General features: G+C 41.3%; 7 non-coding genes across 7 annotated transcripts; all 7 read right to left on the bottom strand.

The window, feature by feature from the left end:
* Nucleotides 1-3,314: 3,314 nt before the first annotated feature.
* TRNAS-AGA (transfer RNA serine (anticodon AGA)) lies at nt 3,315-3,396 on the bottom strand. Its single transcript has one exon. It is a non-coding gene; the product is annotated as a tRNA-Ser (tRNA).
* Nucleotides 3,397-5,984: 2,588 nt separating this feature from the next.
* On the bottom strand, nt 5,985-6,056 carry TRNAH-GUG (transfer RNA histidin (anticodon GUG)). The gene has a single exon. It is a non-coding gene; the product is annotated as a tRNA-His (tRNA).
* Nucleotides 6,057-7,337: 1,281 nt separating this feature from the next.
* Nucleotides 7,338-7,419, bottom strand: TRNAS-CGA (transfer RNA serine (anticodon CGA)). Its single transcript has one exon. It is a non-coding gene; the product is annotated as a tRNA-Ser (tRNA).
* A 2,578-nt stretch (nt 7,420-9,997) lies between these two features.
* On the bottom strand, nt 9,998-10,069 carry TRNAH-GUG (transfer RNA histidin (anticodon GUG)). The gene has a single exon. It is a non-coding gene; the product is annotated as a tRNA-His (tRNA).
* A 1,281-nt stretch (nt 10,070-11,350) lies between these two features.
* On the bottom strand, nt 11,351-11,432 carry TRNAS-CGA (transfer RNA serine (anticodon CGA)). Its single transcript has one exon. It is a non-coding gene; the product is annotated as a tRNA-Ser (tRNA).
* Nucleotides 11,433-14,021: 2,589 nt separating this feature from the next.
* On the bottom strand, nt 14,022-14,093 carry TRNAH-GUG (transfer RNA histidin (anticodon GUG)). Its single transcript has one exon. It is a non-coding gene; the product is annotated as a tRNA-His (tRNA).
* A 1,280-nt stretch (nt 14,094-15,373) lies between these two features.
* TRNAS-CGA (transfer RNA serine (anticodon CGA)) lies at nt 15,374-15,455 on the bottom strand. The gene has a single exon. It is a non-coding gene; the product is annotated as a tRNA-Ser (tRNA).
* Between the last annotated feature and the right edge of the window lie 5,839 nt (nt 15,456-21,294).

Below are 21,294 nucleotides of genomic sequence, written 5' to 3'. Positions count from 1 at the left end.
AGGTTTGGCAGAGGCTAAAGTTAGATATAACCTTACTCTCTAAAGTGGTAGCTTGCCGAGCAGTAAGGCAGTATCAGAGTACAGTGTAAAACATTTGTTGTACACACTCAGTCAGCAAATGGTCTCACACACTCAAGAACTGAACTCTAGGCCATTGGTTTGAATACAAAAGATATTGTTGTTTTATTTTAGAACCAACAATAGGTATCAAAATATACTTTCTCAGAATGAGATGCTTTAGTTAAATACTTTGCAATAGGCAATTGACTTTTGCAGGTCATAGTTACAGTTTATTGCAATAGGCAACACAATTTGAATCACAATAATACATTGAGCTCAATGGGAATTTTAAGTTATATGCAATTAATTACTTTCAGGATTACTTTTCTAAATCCAGGACTGGATCCTAGATTCAGTCCTGGGACAGTTCTTGGAAACAAGTGAGTAAATTCGTTTTAGTTACTGTTGTGATTTTTAAGCAATATTTTGCTATTTTAAAAGTTGACACTTAGAAACTTTTGCTGATCAAATTACCAATGTTATCCTATGGAAGGAAATTCACTTAGCAGGTAAGTGGGGTTATGGTTACGTTTTCTAGGTCAGTGTTGGATCCTAGATCCAGCACTACTGTACCACCTGTAAGCAGTTGAGAAACTGCGTTTAAGTTATACAGGCGATTTTTAAGGAATATTTACATGTTTGCAAAATCGACACTTAGAAGAAATTTCACAGAAAAACAGTCAATGGTTTCCTATGGAAGAAAATTCAAGTTACGGGTAAAGTACGTTCTCGTTACTTTTGTAATCCAGTGCTGGGCTCCTAGGCTCAGTACTGGGACATCTATCTAAAACAGGTAAACAATTACGTTTTCACAGTTGGTACGATTTTTAAAGAATATTTGTAAGTTTCAAAAATCGACACTTAGAAAATTTTCAGCAAAAAGCAGGCAATGATATCCCATGGAAGGAAATTCGAGTTACTGGTAAGTACGGTTAAAATTACTTTTCAGGGTCAGTACCGAGCTCCAAGATGCAGCACTGAGGTCTCTCCTGATAACAGGTGAGTAAATCAGAATTCGTTGTTCGGCTGATTTTAGATGAATATTTTAAAGATCCAAAACTCCACACCACTTAGAAGAATTTCCAAGTGAAACCACTCAATGTTAGCCTATGGAAGAAAAGTGAGTTATCGGCTTTTAGGTAAGTACTCGACTGGCAGAGTTATGGTTCTGGGCATAGACTCAGGGGTCTCCCAGGGGAGTCCCAGCCTACTTGCCAAGCCTTAAACTCCCTTTTTATTACATATAATTTACACCTAAGGTAGGCCCTAGGTAGTCCTAGGTGCATGATGCTATGTAAGTAAAAAATAAGATATGTACTTTGGTGGTTCGCGTGTCCTGTAAGTACCAAACAGTCTATTTCATTTTTCACTACTGTGAGGTCTACCCCTCTCATAGGTTAGCTCTGTGTATTCCCCTATACTTTTTATTTGGTAATTCCATATCGGAGAGGAGTAGCTTTATTTATTTATTGAAAATCCTACTTACTGGTGAGGTTGGATTTAACTTTACTATTTTAGAAATGCCACTTTTAGAGAGTGAACATGTCTCTGCACTTACTGCTCTATTTGCCTGAAACCTGGCCCCAATACACGTCTGGATTGGGCTGGGTGACAGCAAAATTTGTGCCTTCCCTCTAGAGAGCCACAACACAGGTCACTCAACTGCACCTGGGGGGTGAGCTCCGCTCCCCCTCCACCTCCAATAGGTTCAAGAACGATAATTTATGTAAGTAAATACATTATAGCTACAGCTTATAATCATGCGAGTTTAAATCATTTGTTGTTAGATGGTTTAAATATTTGAAAGGATCTGTTTTTAATAGACATTTTACAAAAACCACTGGTACATTTGCTAATTCTGTAAAATTAACACCCAACTGCCGTGACATTGCCAACCACAATGCCGTGACTCGGATTCGAACCGAGGTTACTGCGGCCACAACGCAGAGTACTAACCACTATATGATCACGGCGAGCTACTTGGGCTCAACGACATACAGTGACATGGAGAATTTATAATTCGGAACACTCAGGGCTGTTCCTGTGATAGGCTGGATGTATTCATTGCTTCCTCATTCCTCATTCAGAGGCTGCGTCTCCTCAGTGGTTGATAGGCTGAAACCGTTTCCTGGCCGCCTGCTTGTGAAATGCCAGGAGTCAAAGATCACACATTACACTTGCGGACCTGTGATGGGACACCAATGCAGAGAAACCCACCTGGCACAGACCTTCTATTCTGTCTATTAGACCTGCATCTTCCCTGCACCTTTCAAGCCATTTGTATGTGAAGCAAGAAAGAGTTAGAGAGTGATCCATCTACACTTTTATAGGGAGGATGTCGCCGTGAGCTCCTCCCAGCTAATCACACGAACAGCAGAAAAGCAAGATAAATACACAGTTGAGGGGTGGGCTGCATGGTTATGTTTTTGAGTAAATATTGAAACTGACCTCAGTGGCTCATTAGCAGAGCTGCGGCTAATGACTGGTGCCAAATCATGATGAAGCAAGCACCATGGCTCGTAGGGGACCCACAACACGCTTTTCTTAGCTCACTGAATTAAAGTATAAACTTCCGCCGTGTGTGAGTGGTAAAGGCTTGTTAATATAGTTCCTTTTCCAATTCAAGTCTGACAACAAGAGGCAGGAACCACGTGGCTTCGGAAGCTCAGGAAAGTAGCCACCAACCACAGAGAAAGAGAGAACTGGCAGTATGAGAGGTGGAGAAAACAGAAGCGGGAGCAAGGAGCTCAAATGAGATTGATGGCGTTTAAATAGAGCGCGTAAAGGAACAGTTACACAGCTAAGAAATGGGAAAGACAGACTAGGGAAAAAAACACAGAAAGAGCCTGTAGATGAAATTCTCTTCCTGGGACAGCAGGTTAAGAGAAATTACACATGGGGAGGTTAAGCATGTAACACGGGGGAGAATAAAAAAGAAAATGCAGTTTTATGAAGTGTGTTTGCCAATCCAGCCAGCACTTTTGTTCTATGTCTCTCTTTGAGTCTTTTATTGGTAAAGTAACTTTCAAGTGCATGCGCAGGTATGAATGAGAGAGCAACGGTATAATAATTTGAAGCGTGTACACCAGGGCTAAAGTAGGAATGAGGTGTAGCAAAGACATGAAAGAGGTAGCGATAACAAATATGTGGAGAGGCAATAGTGACACAAAAATAAGCCACCTATTTATAAAACTGAAATGGAAGAAATACTAAAGGTTAACTTCTGAAATTGTAGCCGATAATAAAAAGATTCTCGTTGTTGGCAGGATTCGAACCTGCGCAGGGATACCCCAATGGATTTCTAGTCCATCGCCTTAACCACTCGGCCACAACAACTTGCTGTAAGCTGCCTACAAATATTTTGTTTGAAAGTTTTGAAGTTTTCCCACATCAAAGTACTGATATTCTGCAATGCGCTTTTTAAAAACAATGTTTTTTTCATCATGCACGTTCTGTCCTAAAAATAAAAATTGCATGAGTATATCTCTGGATCTGTAAAAGGATACGCTTGCATTCAAACTCTCTTGTGGCACTCAAGTTTTTTGGACCCTGTTGCACTCTGTTTTTGTGCTGCTTTTAGTCTACGACCCATATTACAGAAGTCAACCATCTCTGATTATTTGGGACTCCTTTGTAAGTGCCTTATCTTTAATCCTTGAAAAGCTCTATAATAAAGGGGTCTGTCAAAGATTGCTTGAATGGAAGATAAAAGAAGGCCCACTTGTCTCACCAAATGCAGTAGAGAAACCTGATGTTTTACTCATGTTATCCTTAGTTCAGTTTTTGTTAGACCTGGCATCCTTAAGGTGGCCTACCAGCAACCTTTTTGCTTTTCACCTCACGTTTTGCTGTATCTTTATGTTGGCCTTAGGACTCTAATCACTTTATCACTACTGTGAGAAAGTGGCTCTGTATATACTGTTCCCAAATAGGTACAGTGTGCACAGAGTCCCCAGTCCCCAGAGGTTTGGCAGAGGCTAAAGTTAGATATAACCTTACTCTCTAAAGTGGTAGCTTGCCGAGCAGTAAGGCAGTATCAGAGTACAGTGTAAAACATTTGTTGTACACACTCAGTCAGCAAATGGTCTCACACACTCAAGAACTGAACTCTAGGCCATTGGTTTGAATACAAAAGATATTGTTGTTTTATTTTAGAACCAACAATAGGTATCAAAATATACTTTCTCAGAATGAGATGCTTTAGTTAAATACTTTGCAATAGGCAATTGACTTTTGCAGGTCATAGTTACAGTTTATTGCAATAGGCAACACAATTTGAATCACAATAATACATTGAGCTCAATGGGAATTTTAAGTTATATGCAATTAATTACTTTCAGGATTACTTTTCTAAATCCAGGACTGGATCCTAGATTCAGTCCTGGGACAGTTCTTGGAAACAAGTGAGTAAATTCGTTTTAGTTACTGTTGTGATTTTTAAGCAATATTTTGCTATTTTAAAAGTTGACACTTAGAAACTTTTGCTGATCAAATTACCAATGTTATCCTATGGAAGGAAATTCACTTAGCAGGTAAGTGGGGTTATGGTTACGTTTTCTAGGTCAGTGTTGGATCCTAGATCCAGCACTACTGTACCACTTGTAAGCAGTTGAGAAACTGCGTTTAAGTTATACAGGCGATTTTTAAGGAATATTTACATGTTTGCAAAATCGACACTTAGAAGAAATTTCACAGAAAAACAGTCAATGGTTTCCTATGGAAGAAAATTCAAGTTACGGGTAAAGTACGTTCTCGTTACTTTTGTAATCCAGTGCTGGGCTCCTAGGCTCAGTACTGGGACATCTATCTAAAACAGGTAAACAATTACGTTTTCACAGTTGGTACGATTTTTAAAGAATATTTGTAAGTTTCAAAAATCGACACTTAGAAAATTTTCAGCAAAAAGCAGGCAATTATATCCCATGGAAGGAAATTCGAGTTACTGGTAAGTACGGTTAAAATTACTTTTCAGGGTCAGTACCGAGCTCCAAGATGCAGCACTGAGGTCTCTCCTGATAACAGGTGAGTAAATCAGAATTCGTTGTTCGGCTGATTTTAGATGAATATTTTAAAGTTCCAAAACTCCACACCACTTAGAAGAATTTCCAAGTGAAACCACTCAATGTTAGCCTATGGAAGAAAAGTGAGTTATCGGCTTTTAGGTAAGTACTCGACTGGCAGAGTTATGGTTCTGGGCATAGACTCAGGGGTCTCCCAGGGGAGTCCCAGCCTACTTGCCAAGCCTTAAACTCCCCTTTTATTACATATAATTTACACCTAAGGTAGGCCCTAGGTAGTCCTAGGTGCATGATGCTATGTAAGTAAAAAATAAGATATGTACTTTGGTGGTTCGCGTGTCCTGTAAGTACCAAACAGTCTATTTCATTTTTCACTACTGTGAGGTCTACCCCTCTCATAGGTTAGCTCTGTGTATTCCCCTATACTTTTTATTTGGTAATTCCATATCGGAGAGGAGTAGCTTTATTTATTTATTGAAAATCCTACTTACTGGTGAGGTTGGATTTAACTTTACTATTTTAGAAATGCCACTTTTAGAGAGTGAACATGTCTCTGCACTTACTGCTCTATTTGCCTGAAACCTGGCCCCAATACACGTCTGGATTGGGATGGGTGACAGCAAAATTTGTGCCTTCCCTCTAGAGAGCCACAACACAGGTCACTCAACTGCACCTGGGGGGTGAGCTCCGCTCCCCCTCCACCCCCAATAGGTTCAAGAACGATAATTTATGTAAGTAAATACATTATAGCTACAGCTTATAATCATGCGAGTTTAAATCATTTGTTGTTAGATGGTTTAAATATTTGAAAGGATCTGTTTTTAATAGACATTTTACAAAAACCACTGGTACATTTGCTAATTCTGTAAAATTAACACCCAACTGCCGTGACATTGCCAACCACAATGCCGTGACTCGGATTCGAACCGAGGTTGCTGCGGCCACAACGCAGAGTACTAACCACTATACGATCACGGCGAGCTACTTGGGCTCAACGACATACAATGACATGGAGAATTTATAATTCGGAACACTCAGGGCTGTTCCTGTGATAGGCTGGATGTATTCATTGCTTCCTCATTCCTCATTCAGAGGCTGCGTCTCCTCAGTGGTTGATAGGCTGAAACCGTTTCCTGGCCGCCTGCTTGTGAAATGCCAGGAGTCAAAGATCACACATTACACTTGCGGACCTGTGATGGGACACCAATGCAGAGCAACCCACCTGGCACAGGCCTTCTATTCTGTCTATTAGACCTGCATCTTCCCTGCACCTTTCAAGCCATTTGTATGTGAAGCAAGAAAGAGTTAGAGAGTGATCCATCTACACTTTTATAGGGAGGATGTCGCCGTGAGCTCCTCCCAGCTAATCACACGAACAGCAGAAAAGCAAGATAAATACACAGTTGAGGGGTGGGCTGCATGGTTATGTTTTTGAGTAAATATTGAAACTGACCTCAGTGGCTCATTAGCAGAGCTGCGGCTAATGACTGGTGCCAAATCATGATGAAGCATGCACCATGGCTCGTAGGGGACCCACAACACGCTTTTCTTAGCTCACTGAATTAAAGTATAAACTTCCGCCGTGTGTGAGTGGTAAAGGCTTGTTAATATGGTTCCTTTTCCAATTCAAGTCTGACAACAAGAGGCAGGAACCACGTGGCTTCGGAAGCTCAGGAAAGTAGCCACCAACCACAGAGAAAGAGAAAACTGGCAGTATGAGAGGTGGAGAAAACAGAAGCGGGAGCAAGGAGCTCAAATGAGATTGATGGCGTTTAAATAGAGCGCGTAAAGGAACAGTTACACAGCTAAGAAATGGGAAAGACAGACTAGGGAAAAAAACACAGAAAGAGCCTGTAGATGAAATTCTCTTCCTGGGACAGCAGGTTAAGAGAAATTACACATGGGGAGGTTAAGCATGTAACACGGGGGAGAATAAAAAAGAAAATGCAGTTTTATGAAGTGTGTTTGCCAATCCAGCCAGCACTTTTGTTCTATTTCTCTCTATGCGTCTTTTATTGGTAAAGTAACTTTCAAGTGCATGCGCAGGTATGAATGAGAGAGCAACGGTATAATAATTTGAAGCGTTTACACCAGTGCTAAAGTAGGAATGAGGTGTAGCAAAGACATGAAAGAGGTAGCGATAACAAATATGTGGAGAGGCAATAGTGACACAAAAATAAGCCACCTATTTATAAAACTGAAATGGAAGAAATACTAAAGGTTAACTTCTGAAATTGTAGCCGATAATAAAAAGATTCTCGTTGTTGGCAGGATTCGAACCTGCGCGGGGATACCCCAATGGATTTCGAGTCCATCGCCTTAACCACTCGGCCACAACAACTTGCTGTAAGCTGCTTACAAATATTTTGTTTGAACGTTTTCCCACATCAAAGTACTGATATTCTGCAATGCGCTTTTTAAAAACAATGTTTTTTTCATCATGCACGTTCTGTCCTAAAAACAAAAATTGCATGAGTATATCTCTGGATCTGTAAAAGGATACGCTTGCATTCAAACTCTCTTGTGGCACTCAAGTTTTTTGGACCCTGTTGCACTCTGTTTTTGCGCTGCTTTTAGTCTACGACCCATATTACAGAAGTCAACCATCTCTGAGTATTTGGGACTCCTTTGTAAGTGCCTTATCTCTAATCCTTGAAAAGCTCTATAATAAAGGGGTCTGTCAAAGATTGCTTGAATGGAAGATAAAAGAAGGCCCACTTGTCTCACCAAATGCAGTAGAGAAACCTGATGTTTTACTCATGTTATCCTTAGTTCAGTTTTTGTTAGACCTGGCATCCTTAAGGTGGCCTACCAGCAACCTTTTTGCTTTTCACCTCAAGTTTTGCTGTATCTTTATGTTGGCCTTAGGACTCTAATCACTTTATCACTACTGTGAGAAAGTGGCTCTGTATATACTGTTCCCAAATAGGTACAGTGTGCACAGAGTCCCCAGTCCCCAGAGGTTTGGCAGAGGCTAAAGTTAGATATAACCTTACTCTCTAAAGTGGTAGCTTGCCGAGCAGTAAGGCAGTATCAGAGTACAGCGTAAAACATTTGTTGTACACACTCAGTCAGCAAATGGTCTCACACACTCAAGAACTGAACTCTAGGCCATTGGTTTGCATACAAAAGATATTGTTGTTTTATTTTAGAACCAACAATAGGTATCAAAATATACTTTCTCAGAATGAGATGCTTTAGTTAAATACTTTGCAATAGGCAATTGACTTTTGCAGGTCATAGTTACAGTTTATTGCAATAGGCAACACAATTTGAATCACAATAATACATTGAGCTCAATGGGAATTTTAAGTTATATGCAATTAATTACTTTCAGGATTACTTTTCTAAATCCAGGACTGGATCCTAGATTCAGTCCTGGGACAGTTCTTGGAAACAAGTGAGTAAATTCGTTTTAGTTACGGTTGTGATTTTTAAGCAATATTTTGCTATTTTAAAAGTTGACACTTCGAAACTTTTGCTGATCAAATTACCAATGTTATCCTATGGAAGGAAATTCACTTAGCAGGTAAGTGGGGTTATGGTTACTTTTTCTAGGTCAGTGTTGGATCCTAGATCCAGCACTACTGTACCACCTGTAAGCAGTTGAGAAACTGCGTTTAAGTTATACAGGCGATTTTTAAGGAATATTTACATGTTTGCAAAATCGACACTTAGAAGAAATTTCACAGAAAAACAGTCAATGGTTTCCTATGGAAGAAAATTCAAGTTACGGGTAAAGTACATTCTCGTTACTTTTGTAATCCAGTGCTGGGCTCCTAGGCTCAGTACTGGGACATCTATCTAAAACAGGTAAACAATTACGTTTTCACAGTTGGTACGATTTTTAAAGAATATTTGTAAGTTTCAAAAATCGACACTTAGAAAATTTTCAGCAAAAAGCAGGCAATGATATCCCATGGAAGGAAATTCGAGTTACTGGTAAGTACGGTTAAAATCACTTTTCAGGGTCAGTACTGAGCTCCAAGATGCAGCACTGAGGTCTCTCCTGATAACAGGTGAGTAAATCAGAATTCGTTGTTCGGCTGATTTTAGATGAATATTTTAAAGTTCCAAAACTCCACACCACTTAGAAGAATTTCCAAGTGAAACCACTCAATGTTAGCCTATGGAAGAAAAGTGAGTTATCGGCTTTTAGGTAAGTACTCGACTGGCAGAGTTATGGTTCTGGGCATAGACTCAGGGGTCTCCCAGGGGAGTCCCAGCCTACTTGCCAAGCCTTAAACTCCCCTTTTATTACAAATAATTTACACCTAAGGTAGGCCCTAGGTAGTCCTAGGTGCATGATGCTATGTAAGTAAAAAATAAGATATGTACTTTGGTGGTTCGCGTGTCCTGTAAGTACCAAACAGTCTGTTTCATTTTTCACTACTGTGAGGTCTACCCCTCTCATAGGTTAGCTCTGTGTATTCCCCTATACTTTTTATTTGGTAATTCCATATCGGAGAGGAGTAGCTTTATTTATTTATTGAAAATCCTACTTACTGGTGAGGTTGGATTTAACTTTACTATTTTAGAAATGCCACTTTTAGAGAGTGAACATTTCTCTGCACTTACTGCTCTATTTGCCTGAAACCTGGCCCCAATACACGTCTGGATTGGGCTGGGTGACAGCAAAATTTGTGCCTTCCCTCTAGAGAGCCACAACACAGGTCACTCAACTGCACCTGGGGGGTGAGCTCCGCTCCCCCTCCACCCCCAAGGTTCAAGGACGATAATTTATGTAAGTAAATACATTATAGCTACAGCTTATAATCATGCGAGTTTAAATCATTTGTTGTTAGATGGTTTAAATATTTGAAAGGATCTGTTTTTAATAGACATTTTACAAAAACCACTGGCACATTTGCTAATTCTGTAAAATTAACACCCAACTGCCGTGACATTGCCAACCACAATGCCGTGACTCGGATTCGAACCGAGGTTGCTGCGGCCACAACGCAGAGTACTAACCACTATACGATCACGGCGAGCTACTTGGGCTCAACGACATACAGTGACATGGAGAATTTATAATTCGGAACACTCAGGGCTGTTCCTGTGATAGGCTGGATGTATTCATTGCTTCCTCATTCCTCATTCAGAGGCTGCGTCTCCTCAGTGGTAGATAGGCTGAAACCGTTTCCTGGCCGCCTGCTTGTGAAATGCCAGGAGTCAAAGTTCACACATTACACTTGCGGACCTGTGATGGGACACCAATGCAGAGAAACCCACCTGGCACAGACCTTCTATTCTGTCTATTAGACCTGCATCTTCCCTGCACCTTTCAAGCCATTTGTATGTGAAGCAAGAAAGAGTTAGAGAGTGATCCATCTACACTTTTATAGGGAGGATGTCGCCGTGAGCTCCTCCCAGCTAATCACACGAACAGCAGAAAAGCAAGATAAATACACAGTTGAGGGGTGGGCTGCATGGTTATGTTTTTGAGTAAATATTGAAACTGACCTCAGTGGCTCATTAGCAGAGCTGCGGCTAATGACTGGTGCCAAATCATGATGAAGCAAGCACCATGGCTCGTAGGGGACCCACAACACGCTTTTCTTAGCTCACTGAATTAAAGTATAAACTTCCGCCGTGTGTGAGTGGTAAAGGCTTGTTAATATGGTTCCTTTTCCAATTCAAGTCTGACAACAAGAGGCAGGAACCACGTGGCTTCGGAAGCTCAGGAAAGTAGCCACCAACCACAGAGAAAGAGAGAACTGGCAGTATGAGAGGTGGAGAAAACAGAAGCGGGAGCAAGGAGCTCAAATGAGATTGATGGCGTTTAAATAGAGCGCGTAAAGGAACAGTTACACAGCTAAGAAATGGGAAAGACAGACTAGGGAAAAAAACACAGAAAGAGCCTGTAGATGAAATTCTCTTCCTGGGACAGCAGGTTAAGAGAAATTACACATGGGGAGGTTAAGCATGTAACACGGGGGAGAATAAAAAAGAAAATGCAGTTTTATGAAGTGTGTTTGCCAATCCAGCCAGCACTTTTGTTCTATTTCTCTCTTTGCGTCTTTTATTGGTAAAGTAACTTTCAAGTGCATGCGCAGGTATGAATGAGAGAGCAACGGTATAATAATTTGAAGCGTTTACACCAGTGCTAAAGTAGGAATGAGGTGTAGCAAAGACATGAAAGAGGTAGCGATAACAAATATGTGGAGAGGCAATAGTGACACAAAAATAAGCCACCTATTTATAAAACTGAAATGGAAGAAATACTAAAGGTTAACTTCTGAAATTGTAGCCGATAATAAAAAGATTTTCGTTGTTGGCAGGATTCGAACCTGCGCGGGGATACCCCAATGGATTTCGAGTCCATCGCCTTAACCACTCGGCCACAACAACTTGCTGTAAGCTGCCTACAAATATTTTGTTTGAAAGTTTTGAAGTTTTCCCACATCAAAGTACTGATATTCTGCAATGCGCTTTTTAAAAACAATGTTTTTTTCATCATGCACGTTCTGTCCTAAAAACAAAAATTGCATGAGTATATCTCTGGATCTGTAAAAGGATACGCTTGCATTCAAACTCTCTTGTGGCACTCAAGTTTTTTGGACCCTGTTGCACTCTGTTTTTGCGCTGCTTTAAGTCTACGACCCATATTACAGAAGTCAACCATCTCTGAGTATTTGGGACTCCTTTGTAAGTGCCTTATCTTTAATCCTTGAAAATCTCTATAATAAAGGGGTCTGTCAAAGATTGCTTGAATGGAAGATAAAAGAAGGCCCACTTGTTTCACCAAATGCAGTAGAGAAACCTGATGTTTTACTCATGTTATCCTTAGTTCAGTTTTTGTTAGACCTGGCATCCTTAAGGTGGCCTACCAGCAACCTTTTTGCTTTTCACCTCACGTTTTGCTGTATCTTTATGTTGGCCTTAGCACTCTAATCACTTTATCACTACTGTGAGAAAGTGGCTCTGTATATACTGTTCCCAAATAGGTACAGTGTGCACAGAGTCCCCGTCCCCAGAGGTTAGGCAGAGGCTAAAGTTAGATATAACCTTACTCTCTAAAGTGGTAGCTTGCCGAGCAGTAAGGCAGTATCAGAGTACAGTGTAAAACATTTGTTGTACACACTCAGTCAGCAAATGGTCTCACACACTCAAGAACTGAACTCTAGGCCATTGGTTTGCATACAAAAGATATTGTTGTTTTATTTTAGAACCAACAATAGGTATCAAAATATACTTTCTCAGAATGAGATGCTTTAGTTAAATACTTTGCAATAGGCAATTGACTTTTGCAGGTCATAGTTACAGTTTATTGCAATAGGCAACACAATTTGAATCACAATAATACATTGAGCTCAATGGGAATTTTAAGTTATATGCAATTAATTACTTTCAGGATTACTTTTCTAAATCCAGGACTGGATCCTAGATTCAGTCCTGGGACAGTTCTTGGAAACAAGTGAGTAAATTCGTTTTAGTTACTGTTGTGATTTTTAAGCAATATTTTGCTATTTTAAAAGTTGACACTTCGAAACTTTTGCTGATCAAATTACCAACGTTATCCTATGGAAGGAAATTCACTTAGCAGGTAAGTGGGGTTATGGTTACTTTTTCTAGGTCAGTGTTGGATCCTAGATCCAGCACTACTGTACCACCTGTAAGCAGTTGAGAAACTGCGTTTAAGTTATACAGGCGATTTTTAAGGAATATTTACATGTTTGCAAAATCGACACTTAGAAGAAATTTCACAGAAAAACAGTCAATGGTTTCCTATGGAAGAAAATTCAAGTTACGGGTAAAGTACGTTCTCGTTACTTTTGTAATCCAGTGCTGGGCTCCTAGGCTCAGTACTGGGACATCTATCTAAAACAGGTAAACAATTACGTTTTCACAGTTGGTACGATTTTTAAAGAATATTTGTAAGTTTCAAAAATCGACACTTAGAAAATTTTCAGCAAAAAGCAGGCAATGATATCCCATGGAAGGAAATTCGAGTTACTTGTAAGTACGGTTAAAATTACTTTTCAGGGTCAGTACTGAGCTCCAAGATGCAGCACTGAGGTCTCTCCTGATAACAGGTGAGTAAATCAGAATTTGTTGTTCGGCTGATTTTAGATGAATATTTTAAAGTTCCAAAACTCCACACCACTTAGAAGAATTTCCAAGTGAAACCACTCAATGTTAGCCTATGGAAGAAAAGTGAGTTATCGGCTTTTAGGTAAGTACTCGACTGGCAGAGTTATGGTTCTGGGCATAGACTCAGGGGTATCCCAGGGGAATCACCAGCATACTTGCCAAGCCTTAAACTCCCCTTTTATTACATATAATTTACACCTAAGGTAGGCCCTAGGTAGTCCTAGGTGCATGATGCTATGTAAGTAAAAAATAAGATATGTACTTTGGTGGTTCGCGTGTCCTGTAAGTACCAAACAGTCTATTTCATTTTTCACTACTGTGAGGTCTACCCCTCTCATAGGTTAGCTCTGCGTATTCCCCTATACTTTTTATTTGGTAATTCCATATCGGAGAGGAGTAGCTTTATTTATTTATTGAAAATCCTACTTACTGGTGAGGTTGGATTTAACTTTACTATTTTAGAAATGCCACTTTTAGAGAGTGAACATTTCTCTGCACTTACTGCTCTATTTGCCTGAAACCTGGCCCCAATACACGTCTGGATTGGGCTGGGTGACAGCAAAATGTGTGCCTTCCCTCTAGAGAGCCACAACACAGGTCACTCAACTGCACCCTGGGGGGTGATCTCCGCTCCCCCTCCACCCCCAATAGGTTCAAGAACGATAATTTATGTAAGTAAATACATTATAGCTACAGCTTATAAACATGCGAGTTTAAATCATTTGTTGTTAGATGGTTTAAATATTTGAAAGGATCTGTTTTTAATAGACATTTTACAAAAACCACTGGTACATTTGCTAATTCTGTAAAATTAACACCCTTCTGCCGTGACATTGCCAACCACAATGCCGTGACTCGGATTCGAACCGAGGTTGCTGCGGCCACAACGCAGAGTACTAACCACTATACGATCACGGCGAGCTACTTGGGCTCAACAACATACAGTGACATGGAGAATTTATAATTCGGAACACTCAGGGCTGTTCCTGTGATAGGCTGGATGTATTTAATGCTTCCTCATTCCTCATTCAGAGGCTGCGTCTCCTCAGTGGTTGATAGGCTGAAACCGTTTCCTGGCCGCCTGCTTGTGAAATGCCAGGAGTCAAAGATCACACATTACACTTGCGGACCTGTGATGGGACACCAATGCAGAGAAACCCACCTGGCACAGACCTTCTATTCTGTCTATTAGACCTGCATCTTCCCTGCACCTTTCAAGCCATTTGTATGTGAAGCAAGAAAGAGTTAGAGAGTGATCCATCTACACTTTTATAGGGAGGATGTCGCCGTGAGCTCCTCCCAGCTAATCACACGAACAGCAGAAAAGCAAGATAAATACACAGTTGAGGGGTGGGCTGCATGGTTATGTTTTTGAGTAAATATTGAAACTGACCTCAGAGGCTCATTAGCAGAGCTGCGGCTAATGACTGGTGCCAAATCATGATGAAGCAAGCACCATGGCTCGTAGGGGACCCACAACACGCTTTTCTTACCTCACTGAATTAAAGTATAAACTTCCGCCGTGTGTGAGTGGTAAAGGCTTGTTAATATGGTTCCTTTTCCAATTCAAGTCTGACAACAAGAGGCAGGAACCACGTGGCTTCGGAAGCTCAGGAAAGTAGCCACCAACCACAGAGAAAGAGAGAACTGGCAGTATGAGAGGTGGAGAAAACAGAAGCGGGAGCAAGGAGCTCAAATGAGATTGATGGCGTTTAAATAGAGCGCGTAAAGGAACAGTTACACAGCTAAGAAATGGGAAAGACAGACTAGGGAAAAAAACACAGAAAGAGCCTGTAGATGAAATTCTCTTCCTGGGACAGCAGGTTAAGAGAAATTACAAATGGGGAGGTTAAGCATGTAACACGGGGGAGAATAAAAAGAAAATGCAGTTTTATGAAGTGTGTTTGCCAATCCAGCCAGCACTTTTGTTCTATTTCTCTCTTTGCGTCTTTTATTGGTAAAGTAACTTTCAAGTGCATGCGCAGGTATGAATGAGAGAGCAACGGTATAATAATTTGAAGCGTTTACACCAGTGCTAAAGTAGGAATGAGGTGTAGCAAAGACATGAAAGAGGTAGCGATAACAAATATGTGGAGAGGCAATAGTGACACAAAAATAAGCCACCTATTTATAAAACTGAAATGGAAGAAATACTAAAGGTTAACTTCTGAAATTGTAGCCGATAATAAAAAGATTCTCGTTGTTGGCAGGATTCGAAGCTGCGTGGGAATACCCCAATGGATTTCGAGTCCATCGCCTTAACCACTCGGCCACAACTACTTGCTGTAAGCTGCCTACAAATATTTTGTTTGAAAGTTTTGATGTTTTCCCACATCAAAGTACTGATATTCTGCAATGCGCTTTTTAAAAACAATGTTTTTTTCATCATGCACGTTCTGTCCTAAAAACAAAAATTGCATGAGTATATCTCTGGATCTGTAAAAGGATACGCTTGCATTCAATCTCTCTTGTGGCACTCAAGTTTTTTGGACCCTGTTGCACTCTGTTTTTGCGCTGCTTTTAGTCTACGACCCATATTACAGAAGTCAACCATCTCTGAGTATTTGGGACTCCTTTGTAAGTGCATTATCTTTAATCCTTGAAAAGCTCTATAATAAAGGAGTCTGTCAAAGATTGCTTGAATGGAAGATAAAAGAAGGCCCACTTGTCTCACCAAATGCAGTAGAGAAACCTGATGTTTTACTCATGTTATCCTAAGTTCAGTTTTTGTTAGACCTGGCATCCTTAAGGTGGCCTACCAGCAACCTTTTTGCTTTTCACCTCACGTTTTGCTGTATCTTTATGTTGGCCTTAGGACTCTAATCACTTTATCACTACTGTGAGAAAGTGGCTCTGTATATACTGTTCCCAAATAGGTACAGTGTGCACAGAGTCCCCAGTCCCCAGAGGTTTGGCAGAGGCTAAAGTTAGATATAACCTTACTCTCTAAAGTGGTAGCTTGCCGAGCAGTAAGGCAGTATCAGAGTACAGTGTAAAACATTTGTTGTACACACTCAGTCAGCAAATGGTCTCACACACTCAAGAACTGAACTCTAGGCCATTGGTTTGCATACAAAAGATATTGTTGTTTTATTTTAGAACCAACAATAGGTATCAAAATATACTTTCTCAGAATGAGATGCTTTAGTTAAATACTTTGCAATAGGCAATTGACTTTTGCAGGTCATAGTTACAGTTTATTGCAATAGGCAACACAATTTGAATCACAATAATACATTGAGCTCAATAGGAATTTTAAGTTATATGCAATTAACTACTTTCAGGATTACTTTTCTAAATCCAGGACTGGATCCTAGATTCAGTCCTGGGACAGTTGTTGGAAACAAGTGAGTAAATTCGTTTTAGTTACTGTTGTGATTTTTAAGCAATATTTTGCTATTTTACAAGTTGACACTTAGAAACTTTTGCTGATCAAATTACCAATGTTATCCTATGGAAGGAAATTTACTTAGCAGGTAAGTGGGGTTATGGTTCCTTTTTCTAGGTCAGTGTTGGATCCTAGATCCAGCACTACTGTACCACCTGTAAGCAGTTGAGAAACTGCGTTTAAGTTATACAGGCGATTTTTAAGGAATATTTACATGTTTGCAAAATCGACACTATGAAGAAATTTCACAGAAAAACAGTCAATGGTTTCCTATGGAAGAAAATTCAAGTTACGGGTAAAGTACTGTTATAAAGATGACCAGAAGGCAGGTAAGTAAGAACTCTTCTTTAATGGTCATACACCACCACAGGATCCAGCCTAGTCAGAGGAAGGGTGCAATGGAATGTTGGTGACAGGGAGAGGGAAGAACCAAGGGAGGAGGAAGGAGGGGGGGGGAAGGAACGTACCAAGTAGGCGATTACAACACACCTCCCTGCATAGGGCAAAGAGAGACATAGCAGATTTAACAAGCAGCGAAAGGTCACTGCAGAACAATGTAAGCAGTAGAACAACAAAGCTAGGTAAGGAACCACAAGGAACATTTGACAATAATTCTCATTTAACACAGTAGTCTCTGGTCCATACAGGTGAGCTCCTTGCTCTCATAGACCTTCTGTGACTGAGGGTTTGCAACTCTGTCTCCGGGTCACTTTCGTTGTCCAAGTCACCCCCTTGTCCATGAGGAATGATTCTGTCCATGCTCCATGTTTGGCCATTGTCGAGATGGACTACATTCCTACCCACACTAGTTATTTTGTAAGGATCCGAAAATCTTGACGCTTCTTTCCTGCGTGCTTTAGGTAAATCCACCCGGACCCAATCACCTTCTTTGAACATTTGTGTTTTTACATGTTTGGTCTGGTCATACCTGACTTTGTATTTAGCTTGGTGTTCCTCCACTTTCCTTGAGATTTCACCTCTGTTTACTACACCGGCGTCCTTCCTTGGCCCTACCGGTGGAGTTAATTTGGTCTTTGGGATCCTTCCTTTGAGAGAGGTGAACGGAGAAACCCCAGTCACACTGTTTGGAGAAGTGCGATAGGCCCATACTGTTTCCACTAACGCTGAATTTGCTGGTGTCCCCATTACTTCTGCTCTCTGCAAACACTCTTTGAACAACCGGTTGATCCTTTCCACTAACCCGTTTGCACGGGGACAGTACAAAGCAGATTTGAGGTGAGTGATGCCCCGGTGATACAGAAATTCTTTCATCTTGTCCGAAGTGAACTGTACTCCATTGTCTGTTATAAGGGTATCAGGTAACCCTTCCTCAAAGAACACACTTTCTAAGAATTGTATGAGGACTCTTGTGTCTATCTGCTGGACACATTTGTAGACCAACCACCTTGAATGATAGTCCACTAGCACCAGAATGAACCGTTCCTTTAATGTTCTTAGGTTGAGGGGACCCATGATGTCCAAGGCTAACTTTGACCATGGTCGATTAGGCACTTCGACAGGCGACAGGGGGGGCTTGTGGGTCTGGTGAGTTTTGTCACTCCGGCTACAGTCTACACAATTTCTCACCACCTGTTCCGTCATGGCGTCCATACCTGGGCACCAATATTCCAGTCTGATTTTATTCTTGGTTAGGCTTCGCCCTAAGTGTCCTGCATGCGCAAGCCCCACAATCTTTTCTCTCAGGTTCTCCGGTGGAATCACTTTCTCCCCTCTGCAAACCACATTGCCTTGTATATTGAGTTCTACTCTGACATCCCAGAATTTACTTAAACTGATAGGAATATCATTCTTGTTTTCCGGCCAACCATTCTTGATGAACTCTTTAATTGAACACATCTCTGCATCATTTTGCATACTGTCATTCCATTCTTCTTTTTTTAGGCATGTGAGTTGCAAAATCACATCATCACATTCACAGCTAACAGGAGCACTTTCTCCCTCTGAGGGAGACCGTGACAGAAAGTCAGCAACCGTGTTTTGATGACCTGGCATATATCTCACACAAAAATTGTATCCTTCCAGTCCCAGAATCCATCTAGCAATTCTGGGAGTGGTTTTGTTAGCCCCTTTGGTGGTGAAAGCAAACATCAGTGGTTTGTGGTCCGTCTTTACAGTAAAAGGGATACCCCACAGAAAGAAGCGGAAGTGTTTAATCGCCCAGAAACAAGCTAGTGCTTCTTTCTCCACCACTGAGTAGTTGATTTCTGCCCCCTTAAGAGCTCGAGATGCAAAGGCCACAATGTGTTCCTTGCCTTCCCCCATTTGGGTGAGACTGGCCCCCAACCCTTTATTGCTTGCATCAGTGGAAAGGATTGTGGTTTTGTTCGGGTCAAACCTACCCAGGGATGGTGCAGAAATTATGCTTTCTTTGACAAGATCAAAGGCCTTCTGACAGGCATCGGACCACACATACAAGGTTCTGGATTTGAGTAGGTTACGTAAAGGTTCCACTATTGAGGAATAGTTCCTCACAAATTTTGAATAGTATTCGGAAAGGCCCAAAAATGATTTAAGGTCTTGAACACCTTTAGGGGCCTCAGTGTCCCTAATCGCCTTAACTAGGTCTATTTTGGGTTTGATCCCATCTTGAGAGATGGTGTGTCCTAGATACTCAACCGATCCCACCCCTATACGACATTTCTCCTTTTTTAGAGTGAGCCCTGATTTTTCCAAGTTGGACAAGACCATCCTGAGGGTGACGTTATGCTCGTTTAAGTCCTTCCCGTAGATTAATATGTCATCTTGAAAACAGAGTGTTCTGGGAAGGTCTTTCAAGACATGCTGCATGATCCTCTGGAAGGCGGCCGCAGCAGAAGCCAACCCAAAAGGCATGCGACGGAATTGGAAGGCTCCTAGGGGTGTCACAAAGGAGGTGAGATGCCGTGAGTTGGGATGAAGCTCCACCTGGTGATAGGCAGAGGATAAGTCGAGAACGCTGAAACAACTCGCACCATTAATGAGGGTAAGCACCTCATGAATACGTGGAAGGGGGTGCCTGTCTACCCATATGTTTTGGTTAAGGTCCCTGAGGTCCACACAGAGCCTGATGTCCTTACTGGTAGCCTTGGTGGTAAGAACAATGGGGGCCAACCACTGTGAACACTCTATGGGTTCGATCACCCCCAACGACAGCAATCTGTCTAGCTCATTTTGAAGAGGCACGTGCATTAAATGTGGTATGGGTCTGGCTTTGTGTGCTACCGGTTTGGCATTGGATTTCAATTTGATGGAATGCTGATAATTCTTGAGTAATCCTAGGTCATCAGAAAACACTTTGGGGAAATCATTGCAAACATCCATCCCTCCCACCGAGGGATCCACTAAGAGGACTTGGTCGGGACTGTTGGGGTCTAACTTAATCCCGAGTTCCCTCTGGTGTTTCCATCCCAACAAGTTGGACCCCTTCTGGGTAATGTATATCTTGCCGACCGTGTTCCTTCCTTTGAACCCTATTTCCTTAGTGGTCATGCCTAATAGGGGTATGGGGTCCCCATTGTAGCCTCCTGGTTGTATGTCCGGAGGTTGTACCGTTTCTTCCCATGAGGGAAACAGTTGAGAAAATATGGTGGCATCAACCAGGGTGTAAGGGGAACATGAATCAGCAAAGACCGTTAGGGTTTTGTTATCCAGGGTAATGTTGCAAGATGGGAATTTATCGGTATTGTTTTTGTCTTTAAGTTGAAAAATTAACTTTGGATCAGGAAATAATTGTGGCTCAATCTCCAACACCGCTTTAGAGCGCTGATTATGACATACCCTGGACAAATGTCCTTTTTTCCCACATTTGTGGCAGACAACAGAACGTGCTTGGCAAATCGGGTTATTGGCTAAGTGTGTAGGGCTCCCACATCTATAACACTTGAATTTATTTCCCTGAAGTGGGGTGTTAGCTATCTTACTTTTGTGATCTTTGCTTATGGCATTGACCTCCATGGTTTTGCCCCCTTCACCTTTCATTTCAACCATACAATCTGCCGTGTGCTCAATCCCTACCGCTATATCTATGGCTTCCTTGAGGTTAGGATTGGCCACAAGCAGCCTCTCCTGAATCTTATGATTGTTGGTGCACCTGACCAACTGGTCTCTAATCAGGGAATCCTGAAGGGACTCAAACTCACATGTGTTCGCTAGACCCTTTAAGGCTGCAATAAATGGTTTAACCTTCTCATTTTTTCCCTGTGTTCTTGAGAAGAATTTATGTCTCTCTAACACTACGTTTATCCTTTTACTGAAATGCTTTTCTAGTTTGTTTACTGCCACAATATACACATTTTCATCGTCATCACTATCACTTCCCCCTTCTGCATTAGTCGAAATGTCATCATAGACCTTGCGTCCCTCCACGCCCAAATTGTGTAGCAGGGTGTGTAACTTGCGTAAATGGGAAAACTTCTCCCCTCCAATAGCAATAAGATAGGACTCCAGTAACCCAAACCATTGTTTCCAAGGCAGAATAGGTTCTCCTGCCTCGTTAAGGAAAGGTGGGGGCTGCGACATATTAGCAGCTGCCATAATTTACAATAACTATGAGGGAGGAGGTAAAATACAGCAAAACAAAACAATGAACAACGTTGGAAAATGAAGAGGAGAAAACCCAATATACTCAAAATTGTTTTACACCCCACCCCATACAAAAGTCAATGTACATTTCAATATATGATGGAGCAGTACAGAAAATTAGCACAGGTACCAGTTTGGACAGTCATCAAA

This window comes from Triturus cristatus, chromosome 12 (assembly GCF_964204655.1).
Source record: "Triturus cristatus chromosome 12, aTriCri1.1, whole genome shotgun sequence".
In the NCBI taxonomy this organism is placed as follows: Eukaryota; Metazoa; Chordata; class Amphibia; order Caudata; family Salamandridae; genus Triturus; species Triturus cristatus.
Note: the sequence above shows the minus strand (reverse complement) of the source record. Positions and strands in the feature narration are given on the sequence as shown.